General features: G+C 43.8%; 1 protein-coding gene across 6 annotated transcripts in view; it reads left to right on the top strand.

Annotated features, from left to right (window-relative positions):
- Nucleotides 1–12,753, top strand: part of CASZ1 (castor zinc finger 1) — a 309,366-nt gene that overhangs the window by 59,746 nt on the left and 236,867 nt on the right. For all 6 annotated transcript variants that reach the window (XM_088671542.1, XM_088671543.1, XM_088671546.1 and 3 more), the window contains one exon: nt 5,960–6,099. The gene's annotated coding sequence lies outside the window, so the exon portion shown is untranslated. The remainder of the gene's footprint in view (nt 1–5,959; nt 6,100–12,753) is intronic.

Below are 12,753 nucleotides of genomic sequence, written 5' to 3' on the forward strand. Positions count from 1 at the left end.
CTGATAGGAATAGATGGAGAATTTTTACACTTTCCTAATATTGAGGGTTAGGTATCATTTACCGATGAGTGCCGAACGGCAGTATTTTCCATTTCAAAACCTGTCTGTGTCTATTTATGGTCTCTCTGCTTTAAATGTTTCAGCACCCCCAAAATATCCAGAAGTAATATTTGGACCTTTACAGAAAACCAAACCCACGACTATCATTTACAAATGTTTATTGGATGCTTGTAAAGCAAAAGTTCAACAGTTTAGGGGGAAATGGAATGAGGAGTTAGAATACTGTATACCATACAGCCTAAATAATGGAAAGTTACTTTAGTATCTTTGTGGAATGTTTCTTTCAATCTATAATTGAAATTGATTCAGCATAAATTTAATATTTTGGATATACTGAATTCCATGTCTACAAGAAGGAACTAACTCAGATGCTGCTGGTGTAATCCTGGGAATGCCTCATCGAGCCATATGATTTGGGCTTGTCCAGTAATATTTCCTTTTTTGGTCTGAAGTTGTCCATATAAGTCTTGTTTTGATGAAATCCTTGGTGTTTGCGTACGTTTATGTACTTTTAAATTACACTCCTGTAGTATGGGGATTATTGTTACTAAGAGACTTATACTTCAAGCCCAGAAGAACAAATACTGGCCATGTATTCTGCAATGGCCTGATGACCTTAATGCCCTTAATGCCCTTGGTACGTTTGAATGTACTGTATTTTCTATAAATGCCAAAGTCGTTTGGATACCTATTTGTACATTTGGATGGCATCTTTATGTGTAAATTAAGAAATATGTTTATTGTATTGTTATTGTGAGCTGATGGGTTTATTTTTTCCTTCTTAATTAGGATTAGGGTTAGCTGTATGTTATGGGCTGATGCATGGAAGCATTTCCAGTTCTGACCTCCTCAATGAAATGGTTAGGACTCTGGTGTTAGGTGGGCCAAAGAACCCAAACACGTTGTAGTTTTGTTCCTTGAGAAGGTCCCAAACAGGGTACCTCTGAGTTCTACACACTAGTGGGAGGCAGAAAACGACTCCTTTCTTCTTCAAAAAAGATCGCTAGAGAGATACGTGCGGTAAGGCAGAAAATATTTACAAGTTTTATAGCTGCAGCACAAACAGGAAAAGCCCTTTTTGTAAAAAGAAAAAAAGAAAAAGAAAAAGTGTGTGTTGTAGATATTCAAAACAGGGATTGCCATGGAAACGTCACAATATTTGCTTAAATTGACACAAAGGAGGTTGCCGGTTGCAGAGGTTAGGCTTCTTCGGGCAGCGTTTTCTTTGGCCTGACACCTATTGCAAATTAATCTTGACAACCCGGATTGCATGTGTCTTTTTTCTTCTTCCTCTACCTCAGTGTTTCTCAACCTTTTTTGGGCCACAGCACACTTGTTCCGTGAAAAAAATCACGAGGCACACCACCATTAAAAAAGTTTAAAAAATTAACTCTGTGCCGCCCTATATTGACTATACAGTGGTACCTCGGTTTATGAACACAATTGGTTCTGGAAGTCTGTTCATAAACTGAAGTGTTCATAAACTGAAGCGAACTTTCCCATTGAAAGTAATGGAAAGTGGATTAATCCGTTCCAGACAGTCCGCGGAGTAACCGTTCATAAACTGAAGCGAACTTTCCCATTGAAAGTAATGGAAAGTGGATTAATCCGTTCCAGACGGGTCCGCAGAGTACTTAAACTGAAGCGTTCATAAACTGAAACAGGGGGGGAATTGGTTCCGGAAGTCTGTTCATAAACTGAAGCGTTCATAAACTGAAGCGAACTTTCCCACTAAAAGTAATGGAAAGTGAATTAATCCGTTCCAGATGGGTCCGCAGCGTTCATAAACCGAAAATTCATAAACCGAGGTGTTCATAAACCGAGGTTCCACTGTAATTATGACTGTAAGAAACACTTGCCAATTGCTGTGTTGGTTGCAATCTCCTGTAATAAGGCTTCACAAGCCGTCCGGCGGGTCAGTGTTGTGTATTGGCAGCCGCCAGGCTCGTTTGCACTGAGCTTTGGGAAAGAGGAGGAGAAATATTGCTTTCCGGCGGGTTAGTGCTGTTTATTGGCGGCCGGCAGGCACGTGACAATGCAAATCGCCCTTCTCGTCGCGGCACGTCGCGGCACACCAGCCAGCATCTCGCGGCACACTAGTGTGCCGCGGAACAGCAGTTGAGAAATGCTGCTCTACCTCCTCCTCCTCTTTCCCTTTCTTTTCTCCTCCCGGAAGAAAAAAGAAAACCACGTGTTGGTGTTCGGGAAACACTTGTGTTTTCTCTTGAACATTCCCCCCTCTCCCTGTCTTTGGCTTTTGACATTGCTTTCCAACTGCAATAATAATTGATTGTTAATAATATTCCCTCCCCACCCTCCAAAAATAATAATCACCGAGGTAGGTCATTGGGTTTGGGAGATTATGAATATGAAGACTGGGTGGAAATTAAGGAGAAATTCATTGGAAGCAGTGAGTTTGCACCAGGGTTTGAGTGCAATGAGGGTGTCCCCAGCAGCACCAGGAAAAGCTATTACTGTATTTTTCTCCCTGCTGTTGGATGCTCACCTGAAAAAGTACAGTCCATGAACCTACAGCCTCCTGGGCATTGGCTGACTACAACTCCCATCATTTCAAAGCACTGAACATGCTGGCTGATGCTGGTGGGATCTGGAGTCCAACAAGAGTTATTTGTGTTTGTTGATGCAACGTTACTGATGAGTTTATGTTGCCCACCACCCTGATATATATGAGAATGTTTGGAAATATAGAATTACTTGCAAACTAATAATCAGAAAACCAAACAGCACATGCTTCCCTTACAATATTTTTAAAAAAATGCAAAGACCTTTGCATATATTTTGTTACCTGAAAAGTTTATTACAACATTGAAACTGTCCCGTGGGAGCAGCAGAACTACTTAGTCCTGGCCACTGAAATTAATGGGCCTTAGTCATGTCCATCGGTGCAGTGGATTTACTCTGAGTAGGGCTAGCATTGGATACAACCCTATAACCACGGAATTCTGCACTTTCAGAAATAAATAATAAATACTGTATAGTACATGGGAAATGTCCTGCTGCACATCTCTCTTACATGTTATATTTGCACCAAAAGCCACCATTTGCACCAAAATACAGCTCTAATCTACCTATCTGTCTATCAAAGTATCAAAAGGCCACAGTGGAGATATGGGTCTTCAGCATATTATACAAGCTTGGCATTTTCACAGATTTTTTAAGCTGTGTATACAAGTAAAATAAAACCTGATAAATTCAGACAGCTCTCTACAGCATCAGAAAAGTTTATATATTGGAACTGTTTACAGGTAGGTAGCCGTGTTGGTCTGGATCGAAGTAAAATAAAAAAATTCCTTCAGTAGCACCTTAAAGACCAACTAAGTTTTTATTTTGGTATGAGCTTTCGTGTGCATGCACACTTCTTCAGATACAGTGAAATGGAAGTTTCCAGGCACTTATGTAGAGAAGGGGTGGGGAGGGGTGGGGATGGGGAGGGGGGATCACTCAGAAGGGTGGTGGAAATGGGTGATTGACTGACTGATAGCTGTTGATGACCGCAAACGACTGCAAATGGTTTTGCATGAAAAAGCAAGGGTTGAGATGGCTGGAGATCGCTTATCATGTATAATGAGATAAGAACCCGATATCTCTGTTCAAACCAGGTCCCTCCATGGTTTTGAGCTTGGTGATAAGTTGCAATTCAGCAACTTCTCTTTCCAGTCTATTTCTGAAATTCTTTTGTAGTAAGACAGCTACTTTGAGATCTTGTATAGAATGTCCTGGGAGATTGAAGTGTTCTCCTACTGGTTTTTCTGTCTTCTGGTTCCTGATGTCAGATTTATGTCCATTTATCCTTTGGCGTAGGGTTTGGCCTGTTTGTCCAATATAGAGAGCTGAAGGGCACTGTTGGCATTTGATGGCATACACAATGTTAGAGGATGAGCAATTAAATAGTCCTGAGATGGTATGTTGGATGTTGTTGGGGCCAGTAATGGTGTTGTCTGGGTGTATGTGGCAGCAAAGTTGGCATCTGGGTTTATTGCAGGCTCTGGTACCAGTGTCCATGTTAAGTCTGGTGGTTGTATTATTGTGGGTGAGGAGTTGTTTAAGATTGGGTGGCTGTCTGTAGGCAATGAAAGGTCTTCCTCCCAGAGCTTGAGAAAGGGAGCGGTCATTGTCCAGGAGAGGCTGTAGATCTCTGATGATGCGTTGTACTGTTTTAGCTTGGGAGCTGTATGTGATGACTAGTGGTGTTCTGTTATTTTCTTTTTTGGGTCTGTCTTGCAGCAGGTTCTCTCTAGGTATCTGTCTGGCTCTGTTGATCTGTTGTTTAACTTCATCAGGTGGATATTTTAGTTCTAAAAAGGTTTGCTGTAGATCTCTTAGGTGAGATTCTCTGTCTGTAGAGTTGGAACAGATGCGGTTGTAACGTAAGGCCTGGCTGTATACGATGGATTGTTTGGTATGTTTGGGATGGTAGCTAGAAGCATGTAGATATGTTTGTCGGTCAGTTGGTTTTCTGTATAAGGTGGTGTCTATACGTCCATCCTGTATTTTTATAGTAGTGTCCAAAAAATGTATTTCTTGCATAGATTGGTTCATTGTGAGGTTGATGGTGGGGTGAAAGTCATTGAATGTCTGGTGGAAGGTTTCCAGGGTCTGTTGTCCATGTGTCCAGATAATAAAAATATCGTCAATGTATCGCAGGTACAGGAGAGGTTTGAGTGGGTAGGAGTTAAGGAAACGTTGTTCTAAATCTGCCATGAAGATGTTGGCATACTGTGGGGCCATGCGGGTGCCCATGGCTGTGCCGCTGATCTGGAGGAACAGGTCATCACCAAATTTGAAGTGGTTGTGGGTAAGGACAAAGTGGCAGAGTTTGGTAGCAAAGTCCGCTGTGGTTTTATCTGAAATGGTGTTCCTTATGGCTTGTAAACCATCATTGTGTGGGATGTTGGTATATAGAGATTCCACATCCATAGTGGCTAGTATAGTATTGTTAGGAAGATTGTTCAAATATTGTATTTTCCTCAGAAAATCTGTGGTGTCACGTACGTAGCTGGGAGCACTGATAGCATATGGTTTCAGAACAGAGTCCATATAGCCGGAAACACCCACTGTAATGGTGCCAATACCTGAGATGATGGGGCGTCCTGGGTTTCCTGGTTTGTGTATTTTGGGTAGAAGATAGAAAGTTCCTGGCCGAGGTTCCGCTGGTGTGTTTGTGAGGATCTGTTCTTGGATGTGTAGGGGTAGCTCCTTAATAATCTTGTTCAGTTCTTTTTTGTATGCTTGTGTGGGGTCTGAGTCCAATTTCATGTAAAAGGCAGTATTGGAAAGTTGTCTGTGGGCCTCTTGGATGTAATCAGTTTTGTTCATGATGACGACAGCTCCACCCTTGTCTGCCTCTTTAATTATAATGTCTGGGTTGTTCCTGAGATTTTCTATGGCTCTCCTTTCAGCATGGTTTAGATTTTGTTGTAAGCGATGGTGTTTTCTGGTCACATCCGTTTGGATTCTGTGGCGGAAGCATTCGATGTACAGATCTAGTGTGGTATTGCGTCCATCAGGAGGGGTCCATGTGGAGTCCCTTTTTGTGTAACTTCTTTTCGGTGGTAGTTGGTGGTCAATGTTCTGTTCATTGATGCGTTTGGAGGGTGATGGTTGTTCCCCAGTAAGTTGAGAGGTGTTGTGTTGTGGGGATGTAGTTTGTTCTACTTTGTCTTGTTCTTGTGTGTGATGAAAATACTCCTTCAGGCGTAAACGGCGGAAAAATGCTTCCAGGTCCCCGCAGAACTGAATCATGTGTTGGGATTTGGCAGGGCAGAATTGGAACTGTGATTTTTAAAAACACTTGTAAGCAGTTGTGTGGAGGTTGCTCTCAAAAAGGGGGCTGTAAATTCTTTACTACTTTAAAATAATTTTTCTTCTCTTTCCTTAGGGCAAAGAGACACCACCAAGTATAGGGAACCTATCAGACTCTGTTTCCTGAAGCACCCTGGGAGGGGTTACTGATCCTGACACCCCTCCTCAACGTGTGATTTGGAATGGATTTCAAGCCCAGGGAACACAGGATACAAGGTACTAACTTGTTCTTTTCTTACAATCAGATCTTGTGGCTCCAGCTACTTGCAAGGGTGCTCTTAAGCCTCTGCTGAGGTAGGTCTGCATCCAGAGCTTGGGATGTTCATTTTTAAAAGGAGCTATTTCTACTTCAATATGTGCCAAAGGAAATAGTTTGGTTCATGTGCAGTTCACAGTTCAATCCATGTTCTTCCAAGTAATATTCAGCAATTTTTTCCAACATTCAGAAAGCTATAAGCTGCCGTGCTGAAATATAAAACAGAGGATGAATAAAATGTCCAAAAATGTCCTCGTCGCGGGACCACATTCAACCAGTGCTTTTCCAGCTGCACTGCCTCCCGGTGGAGTACAGGGTCAGGTTTAAGGTGCTGGTTTTGACCTTTAAAGCCCTTTGCAGCCTAGCACCCTCGTACCTACGGGACCACCTCTCCTGGTATGTCCCACGGAGGACCTTAAGGTCCATAAATAGTAACACTCTAGAGGTCCTGGGCCCTAAGGAAGTCAGATAATCCTCAAACAGGGCCAGGGCCTTTTCAACACTGGCTCTGGCCTGGTGGAACACTCTGTCTCATGAGACCAGGGTCCTGCGGGATGTGATTTCTTTCCGCAGGGCCTGTAAGACAGAATTGTTCTGCCTGGCCTTTGGCTTGGAATCAGCCTGATCCCCCCCTTTCCTTTTCCTTCTGTGATGGAACCCCTATTTGGGGACTTCCCTGGTACTTTTCTGGCCCACGTAGGACCAGTCTGCTTAGTTGGTCTTGGTGAAGATTTGACGTTTTCTTCCCACAAACAGTTTTTGATCTGGGCCTCAACCCACATACAGTGGATGTGAATTGTTTAATTATTTTCCCACCAAAACTGTCATCTTTACACTTAAAGGCCCAAGGAGTCGGAGGCGTAAAAAATACCAGTAAGAGAATGAACTCGCAGATGAACTAGAAATCGTTCAAAGCCGCCCCCCTCCCAAAAAACCCACTCCTGACTTAATTCGTGTTCTATCTACCTAGCAATTATAGAAACTACTTTCAGTGTAGTTGAGGAGATTTTTGAACTAACTCGGTGAACTTCATTAATTCAAACTAGTTCATCCTTAGCACTGCCTGCTTCCTTTCTTCCGTTAGAGCCCCATGTATAAACAAAACTTGCTCAAGGGAAGTTCTGATGTTGCCTAAGGCTGATACATCTTGCAATGCTCAAAATGTTCTACACTGTGTACATTGCTGTTTAATTCCCTCTTGGAAGCTGTGGAATTCCCTCCCCGCAGAGGTGCATCTGACGCCTTCATAGTGTAGCTCTTTGCCCCCTGGCCTTTTGCGGCTGAGATGTATTTCTAAGACCCACCCTATTCTTCTGATGCAAATTGTTTAAGCTCATTTTAATATTGCATTGTTATGTTGCCGTAACCCACCCCGGAATCTTATGGTGAAGGGCAGGTAAGAAATCGTACAAGTTGATAGTGCCCTGCCACCCATCTCGAAAAGTGAAATGCTTGCCTTGCTCCAGATGATGTGCAAAGCCTGTGACTGAAGCTGCGCTAATCAGGGCCAGCCCATGACAATCTGCTGCCTGAGGCAAAGGACAAGATGATTCCCCTTCCCATCACAGTACAGAAGCTGTCTGGACTGGCAGCTGAATTTATTTTGTCTTTGTGGTGGGACGGGCCTTCCCTGGCACCTGAGGTCAGCAGGCTGGCTTAGCACGGCAGAGTGCAGACCATGTGGCACACGCTGCCCTATCTTCTCAACAACCTGTTGCTGCTTTTTGTCGCTCCCACCCAGCTGACACACGCTGCCCAATGACAGGGCCAGCCCTGGTGCTAACCAAGGGCCCTGGACTTGTCAAACATGTTGTTGCTGAGATCAGCATCCTCGCAACTAGCTTCCCCACCCAGCATGCTGGAGAATTTGCATGTGTCCTTGACATCACAGCATTCTCGTCTCCTCCCCATCACCACCACCACCACCACCACCAGAATTGTTTTTCATGGCACAGGAAAAAAATATATGAGGTCATCACACCAGGATCTGGTTTAAGTTATTTTAACAACATGGAGAAGGAGGGCGGGAGGCAAGTGTTTGCTTTGGGGGGGGGTGCTTTTAGACAAGCTGTGGATTTTTTGACTGCTGATTTTATGAGCTACATTCATATAATTTGTTTTGTGAATTGTTCTTTGGGAGTCTTGGGAGGGAGCTATTTTATTCTGTTACACTAGATGCTCTCTTGTTACCATTCTCTTATTATTCGGAAAGGTAGCCTATAACTGTTCCAAGATAAATTAACAAATGCGCTGTAGACATTTTCAGTGGATGCCACACAATTAGCATTATATCTACTTCGCCTGTTGGTTTTTTAAGCCAATAAACTCTCATGGATCTGGGGACTGTAGTTTTGCAGGAGCGCAGAAGAATCTTCTGCTTGTTTTCTTGCAGAACTACAGTACCATACTTCTTTTTGAAGGGTTTGTAGGAGCCAACACAATGGAGCTGGTTCCTGACATGGATGAATCCTCCAGCTAAGAGTTCGTTTTAAAAATGCTTACCACAGAGTAGTAAAACTTTCAGTTGCACCTTTGGCAGGACATTTCAACAACCTTCCTCCCCGAATCTTGCAACGAGTTCAGGAACAAGGGGGTGTGATCCATTGCTTCTGTTTTAAACCACAGATCTTCCATGATTTGTTTGGAACAAAGGGAGTGTCTTACTTGGAACAGCGTTATAGGACAGGATCATGCGACTTTCCCTGACACATAAGATCAGATTATGTTTTACAAGTTTGAATCCCCTGAATTCCTGCTTTTATCATTTTAGGTTGCATTTTTCTTTTAATGATATTGTTTGCTTTTCCATTTAAAATATTGAGCAGTTTATAAACTCTTTAAAATCAATGAAACAAAATAATAACTATGATTGACAAAAAGAAAAGGTCTTCTTTATCCACTGCAGCTCCCAACCAGCATAGACCAGGTGTCACCAATTTATTTGGGTTCATGGACTCATTTGAAAATCCAAGAAACCATCATGGGTGCCACATGAGGCAGTGGACAAGGAGTAGCAGCCAACTACCAACTGCATATATGTGTCAGGCGACATTGCAGAATGTACCGCTGCTCATCCTGCAGCAATTGAGATTTTGTAGGGAAAGGGCCATGAAGTGAGAGAGGCTGTGTTGGGGCCCATAATTGTTTTGCATGGAATTTGTTTGGAGAGCACAGCGGGTTCCCTCAAGCTCATAAAGTGAATTTGTAGCTGAGGTGAGGTGGCAGGTTATGCTACGGCATCCTGATAGCTGAGTGTGCAAACTGGAAACAATGAAAACTTGAGTTCACATTTCACCAGTCCTCACACTCACTCTGTGGTCTTTGCAGTTGAGGGAATTGCATCTTTGCGGTGATCATCCTGGTCTACTGCAGGTACAGAGGAAGCTGCCTTATGCCCAGTCAGGCCATTGGCCTGTCTACCACAGCAACATCTACCAACAGATTCTCCAGGAATCTCTGGCAGGGAGTCTTCATCCCAGTATTACCTGGAGATGCCAGGGATTGAACCTGGGACCCTCCACATGCAAAACAAGTGTTCTGCCCCTGAGCTATATCCCCCTTTTCCTTTTCCTCTGTACTGGGGTACAGTATTATAAGGATTACTGGTCTGACATATACACTGCTCTTTGAACACTCAACATGCACTGTTTGAAGCCAAATACTGTAGTTAATTCAAATAAATTGTAGGCCCATTGAAATGGAAGGACGTTATTAACTCTGGGTCCATTCAATTCTGTGGCTCTGCTTTGAACAGGGCTTAGTTGGATGCAAATCAGTGTTGTTGATGTTAAGGGCTGTTTCTGCTCTGCCCACTCAGTTGCCTCGAATCCTCCGTGAATAGTTTTGAGCAGGAGCCTTATGACGGGGGCTTCTCACTTTGAACCTAACCCTGGCCTTCCCAGAAAGGACCTGCGCCATTAACCTAGGTGGGCACTTTTCCTGGCGGAGTTGCTCCCTCTCTTTTGGTGTGGCTCTGACAGGGGAGGACGAGGAGAAAGCGAAAGGCCTCTCTGGGCAGGAAGCCGGGTTGCCGCCTCCATCTGCTCCAGCGTTTGGCCAATCCATATTGTCAACATATTGCCTGCCATATGGATCAGCTCAGCTCTCCAGGAACGCTTGGGAGACCTGACCTCTAGTGTGACAAGATGTGAGCATGAAGGACAGGAGTAAAAACAGCCCTTGGGTCTCAGAGTGTGAAACTGCGTTCCAGACACTTCCTTGCTCTTCGAGGCATCCTCTCTCTTTGAGCTGGCTCCCCCCCTCTCTATCCCCCCTCCCCTGTTTTTTCACATCCTTCGTCTGTATTGGATCATTGACCTTCAATCCTAACCAGACCGGACAGTTCTAAACTCCCTCCCCTAGGCTTTCAATCAGATATTTGGTTGACGGCTGCACAGAGCTGAGCAGAGGGGAGGGGAGGGACATCAAGGGAAGGGGAGAGAAGGCAACATGTTCCTTAAGGCCCTGAGATTATTCAGTCCTTGTCACAGGAACATAGGAAGCTGCCTTATTCTGAGCTAATCCATTGGTTCATCTAGCTCCATATTGTCTGCACTGGCTGACAGTTGCTTTTGATCAGTGGTTCTCAAACTTTTTTCCTCTGGACTGCACTTTCAGAATAAAAATTTGCTTACGCCACATCCATTTTTTTAATGGATAAGAAATATATTGGAAAAGGAAAGGAAAAAACTTTTAGCAGTGCTTGAATTAGAACGCAGAACACAACTACTTTATAATATGATCATGGGACATCCAGAAAGTATAAAACAATGCAGATAGAGAAGAACAGCAATCATTCCCAAAATACAGTATCGAACAAGCTTCGTACATACTGTAAATACCTTAAGTATTAGTTGAGGGATGACAAACTTAGTTGGTCTCTAAGGTGCTACTGGAAGGATTTTTTATTTTTATACCTTAAGTATGTGTACAAACTCAATGAGGGGTGTGAGCTTCCTTTTGCCAGGTAATCTCATTTATATTAGGTCTAATATGAGACAAACGGACTCTCATCTCCTCATCAACACAAAGAAGCCTTTCTCTTTTCTGATCTTTCATATTATTCAGAGTTGAAGATTCCTGTTCACAGCCATATGTCATGGAGAACTGTAGAAGAATAGCCAGTGCTCTTGCTCTCATTTTGAAAAGATATCTATCCATATTCTGCGATAGATAGATAGATAGATAGATAGATAGATAGATAGATAGATAGATAGATAGATAGATAGATAGATACCACACTGAAATGTTTAAAAGTTTCTTTGATTGTCCTTGAATCTTCCCGCCACACTTGCCATCCTCTTCTGCCACACCAGTGTGGCATGCCACATTCTTTCGAGGACTACTGGTTTAAATGGAAGTCATTTCCAGACCTAGCCAGAGATGCCAGAGATTGAACCTGGGTCCTTTTGCAAGCAAATCAGCTGCTCTGATCGCTGAGCTTCAGCCCTTCAATTGCCCTTGTGCTCTGTCAGTTCCTGATCATCTAAGAACGGCCTTTTGCTACACCCCTTTGAGAAGACCAGATTCCTCTCAGGATTGACAGTATGAGCAGGTCTAGACAGTGCTGCTGCTGAATGTGTGCTTTGAACTCTTGGTGAAGGGTCTTCGCTCTGCAGTTGTAAAGCTCGTACTTGGCATCAGTTAAATCTCCAACAACTGGGAAGGACCCCTGCCTTGAAACTGTGGAGAGCCACAGTCAGTCAGTGCAGGCAATACTGAGCTAGATCAGGGATGGGGAGCCTGTGGCCCTCCAGTTATGGTTGGATTTCAGCTCCCATCAGCTCCAGATGCTGGCTTTGTTGGCTGAGGCCGATGAGTCCAGCGGCATCTGAAAGGTCTACCCCTGCAAAAGGGTTTCTATTACTGTCTCAGTATATGTGCCCATCCAGGTCTACATTTAGCTTTAGAGTAAAATTAAATCTCTGTTCTTGTTTTTTCCCTGCCCTAGATTTTGTGCTATGTAAATTGCACAGGTGTGTTGCAGGAACCTTATCTATAGATCCTCTCCTTCCCACAGACATTAATAACTGGTATTTGATTGTGTATTGAATAGTTGCCTGAGTTATTGCAAAATGAAAAGGCGAGGATGAGCCTTAAATTGCCGTGATGCAAGAGGCCTGCTTTCGTGCTAATAATGAGTTTCCTGGCTGAAAGCAGAGTTACTCAGAAAGGGAACTGACCTTGGCTACTGCAGTCTGCTTTGAGCGTTGGGTCATCAAATGGAAATGCAGACTGGCTGATTTCCACAGTGAGGGTCTAGATCAGGCACTCCCAAACTGCGGCCCTCCAGATGTTTTTGCCTACAACTCCCATGATCCCTAGCTAAGAGGACCAGTGGTCAGGGATGATGGGAATTGTAGTCCAAAACATCTGGAGGGCCGAAGTTTGGGGATGCCTGGTCTAGATCATCATGTAGGGCACTGACATTGGGGAGAACAGTGGGTAGCCAATGTTGTTGGGCTACAACTCCCAGCAGCATGGGCAATGGTCAGGGATGATGATGATGATGGTGCAAGTTTTAGTCTCCAGCTGTGATTCCTTTATTTCAGGGAGTGGGGCTGATGACCCTCAGGGTCTCTTCCAACCCTGCAATTCTCTGATGTTTTGATTCA

Source organism: Zootoca vivipara, chromosome 6, assembly GCF_965207765.1.
Source record: "Zootoca vivipara chromosome 6, rZooViv2.hap1.1, whole genome shotgun sequence".
NCBI lineage: Eukaryota > Metazoa > Chordata > Lepidosauria > Squamata > Lacertidae > Zootoca > Zootoca vivipara.